The 8,037-nt window shown below is 26.6% G+C and overlaps 1 protein-coding gene across 3 annotated transcripts in view; it reads left to right on the top strand.

Annotated features, from left to right (window-relative positions):
- The window catches only part of LOC108693241 (putative fatty acyl-CoA reductase CG5065), a 23,431-nt gene that overhangs the window by 186 nt on the left and 15,208 nt on the right, over window positions 1–8,037 (top strand). The gene's annotated exons all lie outside the window — the stretch shown is intronic.

Below are 8,037 nucleotides of genomic sequence, written 5' to 3'. Positions count from 1 at the left end.
TATACATATTATATAATATATATATATATATATAGGGTATAATACTGGTATTACTGAAAAATTATGTGTATACTGATATTATGAAAATTTCGCTTAAAAACCGATATTTCACGTTTAATACTGGTATTTAGATCTCAGTTTTACGTACCGCTATAGAATATCAGTTTTTAGTTTCTGATTTATATAATACTGAAAAATTAATATATTGATATATTATCGCTATTTTTCATATCGTTTTAAATTCCTGAATATACAATAGTAGATTATGATAGAGGTTAAGTTTATATTAGTCATATCCTTATAAAATAGGTAGAAGAAAGTAAAAATAACGGACTTTAAGGATGCTTGTATGTATAATTGTAGCAAAACGTTCCTGAAATTTGATTTTGACGAATATATGCTATTTTCATATGGTTTGAATAATAAAGATTGTATATAGAATCTTCATTTACTTATAACTAAAATGCAGAAATGTACTAAAACAGAAATGTACTTTTGAATTTCTATTGCTAATTATTTCTAGAAAAAATGAAAAATTTTTGACAGTAACTCAAATTTAAATCTTAAAATTCTTATATTTTAAACTCTATATTTTAAAATTTAAATTGAAATTTGTCCGGATTTTGGACGCATCCTGTATGTATTAATATTGAAAAGATCCTGATGTAAGGATGAAACATTTGTTAAATATTATATTTTAGAAGATTAAATATTAGCAATTAAGAACTAACGATAGTTCTTAACTCTTTTTATCTTTTGTTTTATTCAATTGAACCGAATTATTAACCTTTATATAATATTATAATTTTTTGAACGCATGTTAACATCGAAAATGATCGGAATCGAAACGTTTGTTATTGTATTCTTTATATTTATTTCGGAATATTAAATGTTCTTTTATTAAATTTATTTTTAACTGGCTCGTAGCTCTTCCATTTATTATTTTACTACGGCTATACTATATTACTGCAACCTTCGATATCACACGTTTGTTGAAACTAAATTCTACTGGATGATTTTCAAATTTTTTTGGTCTTTAGTTTATATAACCATTTTTAAACCACAAATATTTTAATAAGTTGTGATGTTACGGAGATGACAATTGATTATGTATCAGAAAGATTGTAATGTTATTATATTATTTTTCATTCATATATGAATGAATCGTATAAATTTATATTACTTTCTAATAATAAAAACAAATAATAAAACAATATTTGAAAATCTTTTAGCAAAATTTTTCCAAATTCTAAATTCGTAAACATCTAATGGTTGTATTTTTTCTGTAGTGCCTTTCGGTATAATCATAGTAGTAATATGTTTTCCTGCAGAAAAGTGTTAAATCTGAAATAATATTGGGACAATATCCAGGCCATAAATCGATAAGAAGAACGCTATTGGAACCAAGCTTGGAAAATAAGCTTCTTCTAACCATAAAAATGATCTATAAGAAATATAAATGTTAAATTAATAACTATTTTACGACTGTTATGAAATTCTTAAATAAAATATAAAATATATCATAGAAATGACACAGAGATTATAATTTCATTATATTATTTCGTTTATGTAAATTTATATTTACTTTTTAATAGTAAAACTGTATCTGAAAATCTGTTGTAAAAGAAAATTTATTTAATTACCTGAAGTTATTTTACCAGATTTAAATGCTTTAACAATAACATTTATTGATGTAAATAAGGTTTCTTGTACACTTAGTCCAAATATATCATTAGTTTCTTTTAATACAATAAATAAAAGTGAGCAAATTTCCATTACACGATATTATTGATTGTATGATGTATGAGTGTGTTGTTGATAATATAGATTGCACAACACATTCTACTTTCTTTAATTAGACAATTTAATTAGACAACTCTTTGATTAGACAATGATCTTCCAGAATGAATTGAGAATCAAATCGGACAGTTGTAAGAACACAATGAGTTGTAAGAATGATTGCAATGAAGCACATTTCTACACGTAAAGTAGTAAGTTTTGACAAAGTTCCAGTAGAACGGACTAAACTGAGTTGAAAAGTCCTCTACCATTTTGCAATTTTCACAATAGTTAACAAATATTAATTACTAAATACTTAATTATACTAAATATCACCGAATATTAATCTTTAATAACTTTTATTCAAGTATTATCAATTTATAAAAAAATAACAAGAGATAAAAATTATTGATATTTTCTTTTTATAGAACTCTAAGAATTTTTTCAGAATTTTTTATCAATCTTTTAATACTGCACTTTCTTCATATTGGTAATTATTTTTACCAACATGAGAAAATGCGATACTAAAAAATTCTGAAAAAATTTTCAGAATTCTATCAGAAATAAACAATTTTTGTCTCTTGCTATTTTTGTGAAATAGCATGAAATCAGTATCAAATATTTAGTTCGCATCAATTTGATACGTACTAATCAATTTAACAGTATAAAAGGGATAGGTTTTAACACATTTAATTTCAGGCATCATAAAAAACTATCCCCTCCACTTTTGTCCCATCAACTGATGTTGCGCTCGCTTAACTTAGACGCGGAGCAAGCGAAGCAGACAGGCCCGTATTCAGAACGCGCTTACAATGATGTTAGTGCGCTAACATACTATATTTAATGTCACGTATATTATAGAATTTCAGAGATAAAAGTGCGTTTTTATCGATAAAAGCGCGTTCTGAATACGAACCATAATCTATCCTTCCTACCTTTGGCGAGAGCAAACGACAGCAAGAGATCCCGTCTTTCTTGCTCTGATAATTTATTTTCAAGAGACAAAAAATGCTTTTTCTGCAACCTCAGCCGTTAGGCATGTATTAATAATAAGGGAAAAAGGAACATTTTAGATAACACATTCAAGTTTTAATAAATTATAGTAATCATATCACTTCTCTCATTAATTTATAATAGCAGAAATTATTTCAAAACGCGATAGTTTATGAGTTATTTATTGTTTATGATTTTCCACCTTATACATATACCATGTTCATAAAAATGGTTACAAGAATTCAGCGTAAGGTGAGATCAAAATATTGAAGATCTCATGTTTGAATATTGCTTTTTTTTATAATTTTTTTTCTTAAATAAATAAAGTATTAATAATATTCTTGAGTGCTTTCTGTATAAAGATTATGCGTTTTGCGAGTTTTCTCCGTGTCCAGATCTATTCTTAGAATGCCAATGTTTCGTGAACCTTGCAATTCACTTCATCAGGGCGAGAATCAGTCTGATACTGAGCTATATTCCTTTCCTTTTGTATTACGCTTGGATTAGTGGGAAGAAAGAAGAGAATTGTGGATGGGGGGAAGGAGAAATGGGAGAAATTGGTCAGCCTTCAATAACCAGAAGAATGGTTTTCTATATTTTATTTATGTTGTAGCTATTATTTCTATTTAGATTGTTAGGATGTTTTTATATCTCTATAGCTTCTTTATACTTTCTTGAAAGTATGATGTAATGTTGGTCGTTTTGTTAAATAGTAATAGTATTTGATGTCCTGTTTCGATAATTGTGTTCTGATAATGCTGACTGCGTGGTATATTTTAACCTGACATTATGTTGGTGTTCTTTTATCCGTAGATTGACCATTTTCCTGATTTCTCCAATACTTGCCCGCAAGAACAAGATATTTTGTATACTCTTGCGGAGATCTTTGATCTTTAGGATTTCTTAAGATTTGTCCTATCTTTTTGGGTGATTTGAAGATAGTTCGGATATTGTGTTTGTTTAATATCCTGCCAATCCGATCTGTTGTTCCTGTGAATATGGGAGAATGGATAGGATTCTTTCGTCTGATTGTGTTAGAGATCGTTGTTTTGTTTGCATGTTTATTTATTATTTTATGTCTTTTTTGTCGTGTCCGTTTTTCTGTAAGACTAGTTTTAGATGATTGAGTCTGTCCGTAGATGTTCTTTGTCAGAGATGATGAAAGCTCTATGTACAAGTAAATTGCTGTTTTTGTGCTGGTGGTGGTGTAGATATCTATCTGTGTTGGTTTTCTGTACACTTGATGGCCAAAAATACCAATAGCTTTCTTAAAGACAAGAACATCTAGGAAGGGGAGTTTTCCATTTTTTTCTATATCTGTAATGAAGTGGATATTTGGATGTTGATTATTGAGGAAAATAAGGAATTTACGGATCTATCGTGTCATATCACGAATGTGTCGTCTACATAACGGAACCAAACTTTTTTGGGTGTTTTTCTGAGAGCCTCTTTCTCAAAATGCTTCATGAAGATGTTTGCGATTACAAAAGAAATAGGAAAGCCCATTGCTGCTCCTGAAGTTTGTTCAGTGGTTGTTATAGGAAAAGTAAGTGATTGTTAAGCAGTGCTCTATTAGCGGGAAGAGGTCGGAGGGGACTTCATGTGAGGCTTTTATTATGTTTAATGTGTCTTTTATTGAGACTTGTATGAAAAGGAATTCTACGTCGAAACTTATAAGCAGATCTGTGGGACGTAGTTGAATTTTTTGGATTTTTTGTATGAAAAGTTCACGAAATATTGACACTCCAAGAATGATCTGGACGAAGAAAACCTGCGAAACCCATAATCTTTATAAAGTTATTATATTAATAATCCTATATTAGGACAAATATATTTTTATATAATTATTTAATTACACATGTACTTTTAAAAGTTTCAAACCAATAATTATAGAAAAAATATCGTATCCTTTATTTATTGAATAAATAAAAAATTATTTTTAAATTCACAACATATAAAAGTTTTTGATTTATCTATCATAAAATTATATATTGGCATCATCCTTATAATTATTAATATATTAATTGTTTCATTTTCGAAATTTTATTTATTATCAGAATTCTTATACATTTAATCTTATACATTTAATTAAAAAATATTTAAAACAAAATACTGATCGATACCAAGTATATTTGATAAACACAACAATCATTACAAAAAATCATTACAAAAAATCTTTCAAAAAGATTTTTGTAATGATTTTTTGTAATGATTGCGCTTGATGTTATATTAGTATTTTATCCCAGCAAAGAATGGATTAAAATAGATTGAAATTTTTTTCTATTCGAATGTATTTTAAATAGTAAATACTTCTTTTTGGATTTAATTGGATTCAATTGAATTCAATTAAATTCAATTGGATGCAATTGGATTGAAAAGCTGCATTTCCTATTCAAAATTTTGAATTGAACAGTATTCATGCGCACAAAAATGCACAGAAAAAGCTAATATTATTTTTAGATTGAAAAATATAGAGCTCGCAAAGATTTGTATTTCGGGCCGATTCTATCGCGCTATTGCTCGATCACGTGACGCTCTGGTTCAGAAGCGTCTCTGTAGCTTAAACGTGCAGAGATCATACTTTACGTTATTAAAGAATATTTTTCTTGCAAAATAATAACTTTTATGTTCTTAAAAAAATCAAATACTAAATTTTCTAAAACGTTTTATCAATAACTAACATTTTGTCATAATAATTCTTGTGTACCAGAAATCATTCAATAATTGTTATAAATTTACATCGAGAAGTTTCTATAACAGACTTGCAAAGATTGAAGTCAGGAAATACATGAATCTAGAAATTCCGTGTTTTCCATACGAAGTCTTATAAAGCCTCAAGTAACGAAGATTCTATTTCGTAATAACTATCTCGTAATAACTATATTTTTTTCTATAAGCGAATATCATTTTAATTAAAAGTATGTTATACAATATACATATGTGTGCATGGCAATATACGAAAATAATTAATCAAAGTTCTCAAATTGCATAAAAAATAATAATTTCCAAATTGGATAATTTCAAGATTTGTCTCCTTATGGTACATTTATAAAAATTATCGTTGCTCACTGTTAAAAAGTGTTTATATGTTGTGCAATTTTAGAAATAATTTTTTATTTATCTGTAAATAAAGTTATTTAATATTTTTTTTACAATTGTCAGTTTAAAATTTTTAAAGTTTGAAGCATAATCGAATTATTTTTCCTATTGTATAATTATAATAATATAATTGTTGGTTTAAAAATATAAATAACTGTAATAATATATTAGAATGTATTGGTTGTCCTAATACGTTTAATGATAAAGTTTATTTCAATATTTTATTATATATTTATTATATATTTTATTTTATATATTAAAATGTTTTTCAAATATGATATTTGTCATGATTACTTTAAATTTCGAGTACAATTACAGAATATTTTGGGAAAACATTCGTGTTGTATTTTTAGTATATTCTTTTTTCCAAATTTTAAAAACTTTAATTAAAATAAAATAAAATATCACAATTATTAAATTAACATAATATTTAGAGTAATATCCTTTAAGTATCATTACATTTTTTTTTTATAGAATATTTACTTTGATTTTTTTTTAATATATATTTTCTTTAAAATTAATATTTCACAGCTAAAATGAAATAAAAACAAGTATTTAGTCTAATTATTCGATTACAAAATTGTCTTATTTTTATTACAAAATTACCTTATTTAATTTTAATAAATACTAAATATTTTTTATTAATAATAATGTCATATTATTTTTTATTAATATTAAATTAGCTAATCAATTATTAATTATTATTTAAAAAATGCAGTATACATAAAGAATGAAGTTACATAAAAAGAAATAACCGAATAAATAAATTATATATGTTCATTTTTATATTTTTTTAATTATACATTTTTAAAAAACGCCAACAAATGTGAAATAATTAGTCAGAAACGTTAAGAATTGGAGAAATCATCTCTTAATGTAACATATTTGACGAAAACATCAATTGCATCAATTGCAATTAGTCTATTCAAGAAAATAGCTGCAAAGGAAATCCTACTTGCTTGAAATCAAATGTATTAACGTAAACTAGAAGTTTAACTAGAAGTTAAACTAGAAGAACTAATAGTTGCCTGGATTTGCAATGCCATTAATGACATACAGATATGGCGATTTACTCCATAAGTGGTTCATACGTATTTCCAACATTTGATCTCTAATCTCTAATATCTGAGAACTGTCCACTATTTTAACCAGATGCCAATGAGGACTTCTGATAAGAATATCATGGACTACATCATAGTAAAATTTCAACCAATTCGACTGAAACTCATTTTCCATAAGATTTGTGCGATTTGGGATCATTTATTAGGTTTTGTCTTAAGTTTCCTCTACAATAAGTTTTAATATACATACAACACAGATCTCACAGAAACATTCCAAAGCTATTTAAAAGTCACTGTATCCTAAGGACGTTCTTGTAAAATGTTCTTCAGATTAAAAAATGCTGTACGAAACATTTTTTTAAGATTTTCTAAAATAAATTTTTCTCAATGTATGAAGATCACTTTGATGCAAAGGCATTGTCTTTGAACAAGAAGAACTTCTTTGTCAAAAGAACAAGAGATATTTTCTTTTTTTTTTTTTATATTCTCTAAATCTTTTGGAATGAAAATTGAGTCAATTTTGAAAAAAAAATTTCACTCTTGAACAAAAATGATAGAGATATTTTCCCTCTTTTGAAGTGAAATTCACTCTAAAGAAATAAAATCTCATTCCTTTTTTTGAAATGAGACTTCAGTTCTTGAAGTAATTTATTATAAAAGAGTAAAATCTTCTTTTGGAGTAAGATTTCACTCCAAAAGATTAGAGAGTACTTATATAAATAAGCGGTTGTATCATTGTAGTTTTCGTAACTTCAGGAAAAGGCTATGCAAGTATATGCAAGTATATATATATCGTATATACATATACGACGCAAGAAGAAATCGAAACATACGAAAACAGACGCGAAATTCATCTTCTTATTCTTATTTTTATCTAGATGCTGCCTAAAGTAGCGCCTAAAGCGGCGTCGCAAACTATAAGAATAAATTAATTCGACAAAGCGACATTTTAATCAGTCTTCTTCTTTTCGAAGACACGCTTGGAAATAAAGTCCGGTTTGTAAGATTATAACTGAAACATGATTCGTAGATTCGTATATACTTTGTTGTGTAAGACTATAGATCTATGAGTAAAACCCACGTGTAAGGATGCATGCGTGCAGCA

Source organism: Atta colombica, unplaced genomic scaffold (genome assembly GCF_001594045.1).
Source record: "Atta colombica isolate Treedump-2 unplaced genomic scaffold, Acol1.0 scaffold89, whole genome shotgun sequence".
Lineage (NCBI taxonomy): Eukaryota > Metazoa > Arthropoda > Insecta > Hymenoptera > Formicidae > Atta > Atta colombica.
The sequence above is the reverse complement of the archived record's forward strand: the minus strand, read 5'-3'. Positions and strand labels throughout refer to the sequence as shown.